This window comes from Typopeltis vanoorti, chromosome 4 (genome assembly GCF_054136105.1).
Source record: "Typopeltis vanoorti isolate ZY-2024b chromosome 4, IOZ_Tvanoo_1.0, whole genome shotgun sequence".
Classification (NCBI taxonomy): Eukaryota; Metazoa; Arthropoda; class Arachnida; order Uropygi; family Thelyphonidae; genus Typopeltis; species Typopeltis vanoorti.
The window spans coordinates 56,137,714-56,152,291 of record NC_143552.1 but is presented as its reverse complement, the minus strand read 5'-3'; the positions used below and the strand labels follow the sequence as shown (position 1 = coordinate 56,152,291).

Genomic DNA, 14,578 nt, shown 5'->3' with positions numbered 1-14,578 from the left:
AAGAGAAATTTGGTGTTGACTGTTGGGCTGAGAGAATTATCAAACGTAAGTGGAGAAGATCTGAGATTCTTTTTGTGAGAAAACAAGCAAAACTGTGTTTCGGAAGCACTGAAAGTGAATAAGGAAGTTTTCATCCTAATCAAGGACACTGCAGAGATCAATATTCAGAGCACCTATTACAGATGATCTTGGAGCTTGAAATGTTTGTGCTACATGTTTGTCATATGACAATGATAAGTGGAGAGTACTATCATCAAAACTATGAATAGGGCTTGCAGACAATGAGAGCAGGTCATTTATAGAATTCAGGAAAATTTGAAGAGAGAACACAATCCGCCATTACATGTAGGGATCAGTATCTGAGAGAAAACTGACAATCCGATTACACAAGGACAAAGGCAGTCCATATGATGATGATACATTGAGAAACCTTTGATGCCAGATTATTATGTTGGAGGTTTAATGGATTTTTTACAACACTCAAAAAGAATTAAATTAGAATTTAATGCTTCCTATATTTCGTCCTAGTCACTAGGACATCTACGGGGATTACAAAAACAATTAATGTAACATGCACACAAAAACTTACAATACTAAGCCCAACCACGTGGGTGACACTAAAGTCTTATCTAGGTGGAGCGCCCTCTAAGGGCGGTAGTAGGTGGCCTGGAATGTAAGGTGGGACCTCTGGTGATGAGTGTTTCCCAAATCTTCGGAAGCTTAATGCAACCGTATTTGTTAAGATTTGGTTGGTTTCTGAGAGCTGCTGCTGCTTCTAAGAAAAGTCTCTCTTTCTTGAATTTGCTGTGGTGGAGCATGGTGGTTTTTTTCATGATACTCTGTGGGTGGTGTCCAAAACATGGTCAGCCAAGCCTGAATGGCCATAGTTGTGTTTAACGATGTACGACTTGTGTTCTTCCAGGCGGATGGATGCCGATCTGCCTGTCTGTCCAAAGTACGCAAGCTTACAGGAACAGGGTACTTTGTAAACTCCAGGCAGAGAGAGAGGAGGGAGCTGATCTTTCGTAGAACGGATAAGGGTAGCAAGTTTGCGGTAGGGCTTATATGTTGTGTGTAGGTTATACTTTTTTAGTATCTTGGCTATTTTTTCCGAGGTGCCTCGGATGTAGGGTATGGTGATGGCATTTTTAAAATCTTGTTGACGAGAGGGACGGGGAATGGGGGAGGAATTGATTATTTTTTTGATACTGTGTTCGCTGTAGCCATTGGAGAGGAAAGTTCTGTGTATGTGGTTGGCCCACAAGAACTTTGATGCCAGACTCTATCAAAAGCCTTGGAGATGTCAAGTCCAACAGCACAGGTTTCTTTAAACCTTACCACAAAATGAGTCCAGAGCTTGGTGATGTATGCCAGGAGATCTTCTGTGGATCTAGCTGGCATACTGGTGGTCACTAATTAGATGGCAGTTCTCCAAGAATCAAAGAAATTGACTGTTGATAGCATTCTTCATTACTTTGGAGAAAACTGAGGTGAGAGCAACAGGTTGATAAGCTGGATGGTATATTTATCACCATTTTTGGGAATTGGCTGTATATTGGCCTGCTTCCATGCTGTACGGTGGATGCCAGCTGAGTACAATTTTAGTGTACAGATGATAAAGAACGGGTACTAGTTCAGGAGGCAACATCTCTTGAGCACAATAGGTTGGATTCGGGATCAGCTCCCTTTGTGGTATCCATGTTTTTCAAGATTCTTCTGATGACTTTCTGGTAGGAGGTCACAGGAGACATGAGATACAATATTCTAGGAAAAGAAGGAGGTAATTTGCAATGGTCATCTGAGGAGGAATCAGAAGAGAATGAAGTCAGGACATCAGCCTTGTCCTTAGGTGATACAATGCTATTGTTAGGGTGAGAAAGAGGAGGTAGCACAGATGAACAAAAGTGGTGCCCAACAGTTTTGGTGAGGGACCAGCAGGCATGACTGCTAGTGACACAAGTGGTGAGTTTCTACATTTAGCCCTCTCGAAGTTAGACTTGTTCATAGCCAGCCTGGGTGGCCGAGTGGTTAGCATATCCACTCTCCAGCCAAAGGGCTGTGGGTTTGAATCCTGCCATAGGGATGAATCTTTGTGATTGTCTGTGAAAATACTAGTGGTTGTGATCAACAGTAGATGGCGTTGGCATAAATGATGACGGTAGTTGCAGTTGGAGTGGTGGAGATGGAGAGTTGTAGAGTAGGTGCCCTACCTCAATGAGTCTTTGGACTCCCTGGAAACATTACGTAATAATAATAATAAGTATTGCAGGCAACTATGTAGGCTGCTGGTGTTTCATTTTCAAACCACTTGTGATAGGCTATCTGCTTTTCTTGGACTGCCCTAGAGAACCACACTTATTGGAGAATCATGGTTTAGATATAGGCTGGGAATTTTGAACAAAGTGAAGAATGAAGGCTCCTATTCCAATATGGTTATTTCTGAAACAAGATCACAAGTATCTGGATCTGAAGAATGAAACCAGCAGTCTGACCATGGAAAGGAGGAGTAGCCATCACATAAGTCCTCCCATCTGGCACTGTTGTGATGCTAAAGTATACAAGGTTGTGAATGGGTTGAGGGAAGGACAGTCCACCAGATATGAAACATGGATGAGTTTGTGATCTGAATTACTAAGAGCAGTAGAGTACCTGGAAGGAGAACTAGTTAAGAAGAGTGCCAGGGTGTTGGGTGAGTGAAGAGGATTGTCAAGAATTTTGATAAGTAGATGATCAATACAATACAGCAATATAGATGAATGATCTGTTTTAGGTCACTGCCTACAGCAAAAGTCTCTGTCTCACTTCTAGCTTGGTCAGTGAAATTCAAAAAAAGGGAGGCAATTAGAGTTGTGGACACTGAAATCACCAAGAAAAATGACTTCACTGTTTGGAAATTTGGATTAAATGAAATAGAGCTTCAAAGATAAGAAGTCAAAGAGATCAGAATGATTTTCAGAGTTAGTAAAGACTAACTCTTAGGAGAATAGTAGAGACAGATGAATGAAACAAAATGTGACAAAAAAAATCTTAAGTCCACAAGAGTTCAAAAAGATGAGATTCTAGATTAGACATCCTTTGGCAAAGAATATCAGATTGCACAAAGGCACAAGCACCTCCCTTATGGCAGAAGGAATCAAACAGAATATAATTTGGAAAGAGGAGCTGTGGTTGGTGCAGCAGAAATGTGGAGTTCAGTCAGAAACAGAATATCAGGTTTGGATGTCTAAAGGTGATGATGTACATCATTTAAGCTATTTTTGATGTCACAAATGTTGTTCAAGTGGATATCAAAGTGGATCTGTCTGCTGACAATTTTTATTGTAACATAAACAAGATGTTGATAAATTCTTCTACTGCTTTCTAACAAAATATCATCATCATCATCATTCCAAAAGTGACAGTAATAATTGAAGTGACTGCATGCCAATATTAAATGCTTTCTTCCACCTAAATAGTGTAGCATAATTACGAACATTTTAAGAAAATGCTCATGGCAGCATTACTAAGACATACCTCGAATACTTAAAAATTAGAAGGTACATATCAGAAAAGTTTTTCTGACAGGCAATGGTATTTCCTCTAACCCATGCAACACACCACTGGTTTTGTCATCCTCCATACTGCAGCAAGCTTATAAATTGTATAAGTTCATCTCTCACTGTATTTATACATGTATACAATGATAAATAATTTAGCTTTGTATAAATTAATGTTTGCACATATAGTTTTGATTTGTATGTTTTAATATACTACTTTTGGTATTTGGCATTCTCATTTGTTCTTTCTTAAAATATAATCAGCATTCAAAACTTAATTTCAGACTTTAAATATACTTAAAAATATACTGTTGAAGCAGAAAATGTTAGATTAAAATTGGGAATGGATCTCAATTTCAGAGAAACTTTCAATTTTTATTCTTCTTCTTCTTTTCAAGGATTAGGTATTTGCCTGTTCCGGCTTCACAGGTCTTCCTCTCTCTTTCTTTCTCTTTGGTCTATATCTATCCACCTCTTTTGGTAGCCAATATCTTTCCATCCTAAATAGATGTTTTTTCCATTTCTTTCTATATTCCTTGATCTTTTCATTTACATCATAAATATCTAGTTATTTTTTTAAGTATTCATTTCTTATATGGCCAATTTTGTGCATACTTTAATTACTCTTAAAAAAATCTCATCTCTGCAGCTTGTATTTTACTTTCATCTTTCTTTTTAATAGTCCATGTTTCTGAAAGGGGTGCTTAAGGGTCAAAGCTGTATAACTGAGAGGAGACCTCCACATAGCCTTTAAAGGAATGCGGAGAACCGACCAGGGCTTCTGACCTAATGTCCAATCCTCACCTTCTCGTGGTGCACCCTGTTGGGTATCTACTTTGATACTGAACGAACGAGGATGGGCTGGCAATTTGGGATTTAGCCGACCAAATTGTATTCTTATTGGTTAAACCAAAATAAAAAATGATGGTACAACATGACAAAATTTCATGCCGGCTGGGGCGTCGCCTGGTTAAACAAGGCCCCTGTTGTTTTCGCCAGGGAACCAGGGCGAACAGCGAAAAGTCAGCTACTGGAACAAACCTGAAAACAAACCCCAACTCAACATCACCAGAGTTAAAGATCGGTACTATCAACGTAAGAAGCCTGAATGGCAAAGAAATGGAGCTAGCTGAGGAATTAGATAAGTACCAGATCGACATAATAGGGGTGACTGAAACAAAAAAGACCAAAACTGGTGAGATCTTTCTGAGCAATAAATACAAAATGTTATATTCAGGCAATAACAATCAAGGAAAAGAAGGAGTAGCCATAGTATTCAACACAAAATACGAGGCTAATCTTCTTGAATGGCAGTCAGCCTCAAGTAGAGTAATGTGGGCAAATATGAGAATGGGGAACTGGACAATGAGACTTATTTGTGCCTATGGTCCCACAGAAGGTTCTACTAAGGTAGAAGTGGAGGAATTTTTTGAGGCTTTAGAAAAAGCAACTGACACAATGAAAAAGGAAAAGTTGGTCCCTTGTTGGGGATCTAAATAGTAGAGTAGGAAATGATTGTGAGACATACAAAAATATTTTGGGAAAATTTGGAGAAAAGAGCAAAGCTAATAATAATGGCAAATATCTGTTGGATTTCTGCTCAGGACATGGACTGGTTATTACTAACACCATGTTCCAACATAAAAATGTGCACAAATTCACATGGAGAGAAGAGGCTAGGAATAAGAAAAGTCTCATTGACTATGTTATTGTTGATAGTGATGTTTTCTCCCTGGTGCAGGACACCAGAGTGTATAGAGGATTTGAAATTGGAAGTGATCACTATTTAGTCTTGAGCAGGATAAAATTGAATTTCATATTGAAAAGAATAACATGTAAGAAAGTTTTAAAGCGAATAAAAGTTGAGCAGCTCTCAGATGTAGACTGCAGACTAAAATACAGAAATATTATTGAAAAGAAAATGAAAGAGTTTGAGAAGAGGAATCAAACCTTGGAGATTCAGTGGCAAACTCTGAAGGAAACATTGATTGATTCTGCCAGAGAGGCATGTGGTGAGGTTGTGTGCAAAGATAAAAAAATCAGAACTCCTTGGTGGACACAGGAAGTTAAAGAGGCAGTGAAGGAAAAGAAGAAAGCATATCAAAAGTTCCTGGCAAATAAGTCAGCGTTTACTCTTACAGAATACAGAGACAAATGTAAGAAAGCTAAACAGTGTGTAGAACTAGCTAAACAAAAGTCATGGGAGGACTTTGGCAAGAATATAGAAAATAAATATCAAGAAGGTGGCAAAATATTCTGGAGGTTGTTGAAGAAGCTTAGGAATGGAGGAAAGAGTGCTGTAAAAGGAATTAGAGATGATAAAGGTGAAATGAAAACAGGAGAAAAAGATATCCTTGAAGTATGGAGTAATTACTTTGAAAAACTGCTAAATGAAACAAGCAGTGATGACAGCACAGTGATAAAAAACACTGACCAGGCATGCAGTCAGGAATACATATCCATACTTGAAGTAGAAAAAGCCATCAAAGGCTTGAAATGTGGAAAGGCAGCAGGAGTAGATGATATTCGACCAGAAATGCTGAAGTATGGTGGTATAAGAGTCTTACAGTGGCTGCACTGCATAGTTCAGAAAGCCTGGACAGAGGGACGAATTCCCTATGATTGGAGTAGAGCTCTCATCGTACCCGTATATAAAAAGGGTAATAAAACTGAATGTGAGAATTACAGAGGTATTTCCCTACTGAGTGTTCCTGGCAAGATCTATGCAAGTATACTTGAGAAACGGTTGAGAAGAATTGTGGAAGAAAAGCTTGGTGAAGAACAAGCTGGATTCAGGCCAAATAGAGGCTGTCAGGATCAGATCTTCACTTTACGACAAATAGTCGAGAAAGCATGGGAATATAACAAAGATCTGTATTTAAGTTTTGTCGATTTGGAAAAGGCATATGACAAGGTGCCAAGAGAGAAGCTATTCAATACGCTGCAGTTATATGGTGTCAATGGGGCATTATATCGAGCAATACTTAGTCTTTATTTGAGTTGTGAGTCAGCAGTTAGAATTGAAGGAAGTACAGGAAGATGGTTTAATGTTAAATCTGGTGTGAGACAAGGATGTACATTATCCCCTCTGTTAATCATTATCTATATGGATCACATTATGAAGGAATGTGGTATTAAACCTGATATCAAAATTGGAGATGTTAATGTCAGCTCTTTGCTTTATGCGGATGATGTTATACTTCTAAATAAATCCGCTACAAGTCTGCAAGATTCTCTGACTAAATTGAATAGCTGTTGTAATAGATATGGTATGAAGGTCAGCAATAAAAAGACAAAGACAATGAAAATAGGCAGAATCATTGAAAATGTCAACTGTGTTGTGAATGGAGAACCTGTGGAACAAGTAAAACATTTCAGCTATTTAGGCACAATTTTTACTGAAGATGGTAAACTAAATATAGAAATAGACAACAGAATCAGCAAAGCTGGTATCGTGGGAAGTCAATTGAATAAATTCATATGGAATAAGAAAGAAATTAGTCGGAACACTAAATTAGCTGTATACAAGACTGTGTTCAAACCAATTTTAACTTATGGATCTGAGAGCTGGGTCAGAAGTAAAACACTTGACCAAAGACTAGAGACCGCAGATATGAGAGTCCTGAGAAAGATTAGAGGTGTGAACAGATGGCATCAATGGCAATATCATATTAAAAATGAGGATATTAGGAAAGAACTTGACATTGTCAGCATCCAGGAATGCGTTAGCAGAGCTAATCTCAGATGGTATGGTCACTTAAATAGAATGGGAGAGAAAAGATTAGCAAAACAAGTGTTCTCTGCCAGGTTGGCAGGAAAACGACCCAGAGGAAGACCAAGATATAGGTGGATTGATACGGTACAAAGTGCCTTAGATGATAGAAATATAAGATCTGATAATGTTGGAGTCTTGACAAGTAACAGACTGATTTGGAGGAAAATTGTAGATAGGAAGTTAGTAATGATGTAATTTTTTCATGTAGTACTGTCATATCCTGTACACCCCTTGAGGGTACATGGCAGGAATTTGATGACGATGATGATGTTTCTGAACCATATAATAGAGTGGGATTGGCCATTACTTTGTAAAAGTTTAGTTGAGTTTCTTGTTTGTTTGTTTGTTTTTTTATATTATTCTGTATCCTTTTAATTGTTCCACAGATATTTTGAAATTTCTTTATTCTTTCATCTTTATCTTTTAGATATGTTATTATGCAGCCTAAATAATTAAACTGTACCATCTGTTCCATTATTTTATTTTCTATAACTACTTTTGATCTAACATAATCTCAACCTTTAAATGCCATGACTTTTGTTTTCTTTTGTGAAATTTTAAACTGTACTGTTAGTTTATTTTGTTTAACTCATAAACTGATTTTTGAAGGTAATCTTCACTGACTTCACTAATATAATCTGATTATCTGCATACAGTATTGTATTGATAACAGTTCTTCCGGTTAACTGAATATCTTGTTTTATTGTTGTTTTCCATATTTTAATAATTTGATATAAATATATATATATATATATTGAATAGAGTTAGAGATAAGCTACATCCCTGTCTGACACCCTGATTTATTTCAATCTCTTCTGTTAATGTAACTGCATTTTTTATTTTTAATAAACTTTCTATAGCTTGTACCAAATGTAATGGATATCCTTGTTTTTTCATTATATTCCATAGTTTTTCTTTGTGTATTTTATCAAAAGCTTTCTCGTAATCTATAAAAACTGTATGAGTCTCTAAATTAAATTCTTGTTTTTTTTCAATAATTTGTTTTAACACATAAATATTGTTATACATAATCTCGCATGTCTGAAACCATTTTGTTGATCTGAAAGTAGATTGTTTGCAATATTTCTAAGTCTTTTATTCAGGATTTTACTGTAAATTTTATAACCAGTATTTAATAAACCCATTCTTCTGTAATTTTATCAATAATCTCTGTCTGTTTTCTTAAATACAGATATAATCTCAGATTTTAACCAATCTGATGAAACCCCACATTTCCTCCAACAGTTATTTATTAATTTTAAGAATCTGTGATGTAAATCTGCCATATTTCCAAATGATGTAAATCTGCCATATTTCCAAACTCTATATTTATTCCATCTAATCCAGTTGATTTTCTATTTTTTGATACCTTTATTGCTTCTTTTAGTTCCAATTTTGTTGGTTCTATATCAGTACTGATTTCTTCATTATTATTTTCTGTTATTAAATTTGGGTCATACCATAAATTTTTATAATGTTCTATCCATCGTTTCTCTTGTATTATGTTGGTTTGTGCTGTATCTCTTTCTTTGTTGTACAATTTCCTTAATATTTTGTAGGCTATGTCTTGTCTTCCATGTATGTCTTCTTCTATTTTATTAATAAATCTGTCCCAAGAATCTTGATGAGCTTTCTGTACTATGGTTTTAGCTAATTTTTTTTTTGTTTTTATATATTTCTTCTGTTTCCTTTGTATGTATTTGGAGGAGTGATTTGTATGCCATTTGTTTTTCTTTTATTGCAGTTACTATATCTGTGTTCCAGATTTTTAATATTTTATTTTTCTTTCCAAGTACTTCAGAGGCTGCTTTATGGATTATCTTTATTAAAGTTTTCCATTCTTCTTTTTCTTCACTGATTTGGGCTTCTTTTAGGAAATCTGATAATTGTGATTGATATAGCATTCTAATACTTTTTTCTTGTAATATCTACTTTGTATACTTGTTCTATTTCTTGTTTCTTCTTATTTACTTCCTTTCTCCATTTTGCAAGTATTTCTATTTTAGAGAGTAATAAATAATGATCTGAAAAAAATTTCACTTCCTCTATAAACATGTACATCCCTTACACGTGGAGCTACTTTCTGATTAGTGATGATATAATCAATTATAGATCTTGTTGGTTTGCCATTCCAAGTATAGTTATTTATATTCTTTTTCTGAAAAAAAGTATTGGTTAATTTAAAATTATTTTTAAAATATTTTTAATAATATTTTCTTAAGACATTTTGGATTAGATTATTTTGAACAATAGCATTAAGATCTCCTGCTATTAATATATAGTTATTTTTATTATCTTTATTTAATTTAACTATTTTTTGCAGTTCCTCATAAAATTGTTCAGAATTCTCTTTCTTACTTTCTTCAGGGGCATATACTCCTATGATATTTAAGCAGCTTCTATTTGTTTTTAATTTAGCTGTTATAATTCAATCATTTACGAAACTGTACTTTTGTATTCTATTTTACTATTTATTATACAGTCCAACACAATTTTTGCTGACTTTTATATGAGATTTGTTTTTTACTAATTTGGGTGCGCTGATTTCAAATATCAAACCCATTTTTCTCTATCACATCAGGTTTTTCCTCTATGGCATTTTCTTTTTGTTAATTTGTAAGTTTTTGATAGTTTTAAGGAGGCAGTACTATTTAGAGGATCAAAAAAATCGATTTTTTAATATTATTTTCTGAAAGTATGTACTTTCAAAAATCTGTTCCTAACTTTTTATCAAGAAATTCGAAAAATTCCCAAAGATATAGCCTATTATTCAAAGCAGTGTGCAGATCAGAATCGAAGCGCTCACCGCTCTCGCTTGTTAGTAAACGAATAAATGCATAAGACCCTGCAACGGCACATACTGGCGCTTTGAATGCGAGAGAGGCCGATAATGAGATATATAACTACTTAACAATATTCATTAAAAATTACAAGAATATTTATAAAAAAATAACAATTTTACTTACACATGAGTTTCAGGGAATAAATTTTTGTTTGTAGCAATTTCTGCTGTGTGTTCTGTTTTGGCAATCCCTTTGAATACTCCAACAGTAGTCGGCCATCATGTGAGAATCCCATCTTCCTTGGTACCGATCTTCCATAGTTTTTAAGTCTTGATGAAATCTTTTGCCTTGTTCATCGCTTATAGCACCTAAATTCTTGGGAAATCTATCAAGATGACTGTATAGGAAATGAAGCTTTATGCTCATGTTGCAACATAGGCACTGGAAATTTTCAAGCATTGTTTCCACTAGATCTTTGTAATTGCACGCTTTTTTTGTTTCCAAGAAAATTATTCGCAACCATCGTAAATGAAGTCCAGGCCTCTTTCTCAATTTCGTTCATAGAGTTGATGAAATTTGGGTCTCTCATTAAAGTTCTAATTTGCGGTCCACCAAATACACCGGCTTTAATTTTTTCATAACTAAGTCATGGAAATTTTTCATATATGTATTGGAAACAGTCACCTATTTAACATACTGCTTCATAAGACCTAGTTTGATGTGTAGAGGTGGAAAAATGATTTTTTCTCTGTTGATTAAAGGTTGATTTATAACATTCTGTTCTCCAACATTTAAGGATATTCTAAGAGGCCAATGTTTCTGACTCCAGTGTTGGTTTCTAGCTCGACTATCCCAGAAGCATAGAAAACACGGAAACTTTGTATATCCTCTTTGAAAGCCAAGTAAAAAGTTCACCATTTTAAGATCAACACAGATGATCCAGTTATGGTCTGTATATTTTAATAACTTCAGAACCTTTTTAATGTCCTCATATGTTTCCTTTAAGTGGACTGAATAGCCAATAGGAATTGAGCCATATACATTCCCATTGTGTAGTAAGACACACTTGAGACTTCTGCTTGAACTGTCGATAAATAAACGCCACTCATTTGGATGATATTGTGCAACACTCATTTCAGTTAGTAAACCTGACACATTGTTACAGTAAACAAACCCACACTCGTGTTTAAAATATTGTACAAGATTACTTTCCCTGCTACGATAAAAAGTTATCTTCGTATCTTGCTCCAGTAAGTTTTTTTCATTTAATCTTGAAGCTAATAATTCAGATGATTCCTTTGATAGGCCCAAATCTCTTACTAAGTCATTCAATTCCACGTGAGTAAAACGTTGCGGTCCAGAACTAGAAATTAAATTTTCATTGTCTAAATCAACATCCGGGTCTTGCTCCTCAAGAACATCTGGCATATCCTGATCATGCTCGTTCTCAAGTAAAGGAAGTCCTTTATAAATTGGCACGGCCATTTCATTGGAATGAGCAACTGGCCGAATTGCTGAGTTGAGATTTGGATACACAATTTTTTTCTTATTCTTCTTATTATAACCAGAAGTCTGAACTAAACAAAAATAGCTATCATCTTTTTCGGTTCATGCCAAATCATTGGAATGCCAAAAGTTAATTTTTGGCATTTTCCCTTGCTCCACTGTTGTAAATTTTCTACACATGACTTACACACTTTATTTGGAGCCCATGACTTGTCCTGATCTCCAATTTTTACGTCAAAGTTTGCAAAGTACACTTTCTTAACGAAATCAGTGATATTTGTCCTTTGACTGGGAACGGTAAAGCTGCCACAAATGAAGCAGAAGGAATCTACACTATTGACACAATTTCAAGTAGAAGACATAATTAACAAGACAAAAAACCAGAGACTTTACTGAAACATTATAAGCGCTCATCATACTTTCACGATCGATTAACAATTGACTGATTTCGATCGTTCTTTGTCCGCTATGATGCATATAGCATTCATTTGTTTTAGGCAGTTGTCATCGCCTACTTTTCATCACCTAAATGTATTAGGTCGGTTATCGGCCTCTCTTGCATTCAAAGCACCAGTACGTGCCGTTGCAGGTTCTTATGCATTTATTCATTTACTAACAAGCGAGAGCGGTGAGCGCTTCGATTCTGATCTACGCACTGCTTTGAATAATAGGCTATATCTTCGGGAATTTTTTCGAATTTCTTGATAAAAAGTTAGGAACAGATTTTTGAAAGTACATACTTTCAGAAAATAATATTAAAAAATCGATTTTTTTGATCCTCTAAATAGTACTGCCTCCTTAAAACTATCAAAAACTTACAAATTAGCAAAAAGAAAATGCCATGGAGGAAAAACCTGACGTGATAAAGAAAAATGGGTTTGATATTTGAAATCAGCACACCCAAATTAGTAAAAAACAAGTGTTAGGAACACTTGTTTTTTACTAATTTGTTAGGAACAGATTTTTAAAAGTACATACTTTCAGAAAATAATATTAAAAAATCGATTTTTCTGATCCTCTAAATAGTACTGCCTCCTTAAAACTATCAAAAACTTACAAATTAGCAAAACGAAAATGCCATGGAGGAAAAACCTGACGTGATAGAGAAAAATGGGTTTGATATTTGAAATCAGCGCACCCAAATTAGTAAAAAACAAGTGTTAGGAACACTTGTTTTTTACTAATTTGTTAGGAACAGATTTTTAAAAGTACATACTTTCAGAAAATAATATTAAAAAATCGATTTTTTTGATCTTCTAAATAGTACTGCCTCCTTAAAAACTATCAAAAACTTACAAATTTGCAAAAAGAAAATGCCATAGAGGAAAAAACTGACATGATAGAGAAAAATGGGTTTGATATTTGAAATCAGTGCACCCAAATTAGTAAAAGGCAAGTGTCAGATCATAATCAGCAGGAAAAAAAATTTTTTTTTGTTGGCCAGTGTTATCGATTAAAATGGCCACACCACTAAAAGCTCTGATATGTTGGTTCATTCCACTATATAGCATAGTAAAACCAACTATATCTTTTGTTCCCTTTAATTTCTTTTTTGTTTCTGTTATCATAGCTATATTAATATTTTCACTTTTAGTTGTTTTACTAATTCTAATTCCTTTGTTGTTATGCTTCGCACATTCCACATGGCTACTTTTAAAATGTCCGAGATTCCTAATCAGTTACCTTTATTCTTACTTAGTCGTTTTCCATTGTTTCGGTCTGATAAATTTTCCAATTCAAGTGTCTGAGTTGTTGCTGGTTACCTTACTAAGTAAAAATTTCTACAATTTTTACTTGGTAAGGTAACCAGCCTTATGCAAAATCCCCAACCTGGAAGATCAGGGTATCTCTCTTAGTCTGGCCCCTACCTCTCGACCTGTCCAGCTAAGGAGGCCCTGCCAGTAGCTTAGCTACTGCTGGCATAGCTCTTGAGGTCACTGATGCGCACAAGCTTCCTTACTGCATCAAGGAAGATACCATTAAGGAGGTCAGTTTCTATTAATTTCATTCAGTCTAGATTTTCTGAAGAATTTTAGAGTATATAATGAAATAGAAAGGCAGCAACCCACTATAAAGCTATTCAAGAAAAGGAGATTTGCTTGAATAGCTTAATAGTGGGGTTGGTTAAAACACTATACTTTTAACCACTAAAGTTTTCTACATGACAGTTGACTGACAAATATGTTTCTTCTGTGATTAGAAAAGGTAGATATCTGAAGTTTTTTCACTTGGTTATACTATAAATTAAAGATACCAAGAAATTATATACTTGGTTTAATCCTTTATCCAAGTGTAAGCAAAACAAAGTTTGCACCTGATATCTTTAATTTATAGTATAACCAAGTAAAAAAACTTCCAACAGCCTTTCTCTAATTCAGAGTAATTTAATAATAAGTTGTGACACCTTTTGGCAACTGGTATAGGAAAATATGACTTCTGCATTACTTTAACCTTGTCACTTCTGGATCTGGCTCCCACTGAAGAGACCTCAATAAAGGTTGGAACGTCTGGGTAGTGATCCTTCCCATAATGCATAGCATTATACATGTCTGCAAGGAGATGTGCTTTGCATTATAGGATACTAAGGCAAGTGATGTGAAGTCTCATACCACCTTTACTATGAGTTGCCTCAGTCCTGAAAATACTTCAGGTGCAACTTTGTTTTGCTTACACTTGGATAAAGGATTAAACCAAGTATATAATTTCTTGGTATCTTTAATTTGTAGATATCTGAAAAATATTAGTTAATCACAGTTCTTTCTATGTGTTCATCTTGATAATTATTTCCTGCCATTTTTTTCTATCTTGAGACTGTTATCACTATGCATTATGTCTGTTGCTAATAAATTTTAATGCAAGTCTTTCTAAAAAAAAAAAAAAAAAAAAAAAAAAAAAAAAAAAAAACATCTTAACTGTTTTGCCAAAGAAGCATTTGATAAACATTCAGATAAAAAAGAAAGTTCTGAGCAAGATAGTAA

The 14,578-nt window shown here is 34.9% G+C and overlaps 1 protein-coding gene across 1 annotated transcript in view; it reads right to left on the bottom strand.

The window, feature by feature from the left end:
- The window catches only part of LOC150107323 (uncharacterized), a 361,006-nt gene that overhangs the window by 253,919 nt on the left and 92,509 nt on the right, over window positions 1-14,578 (bottom strand). The gene's annotated exons all lie outside the window — the stretch shown is intronic.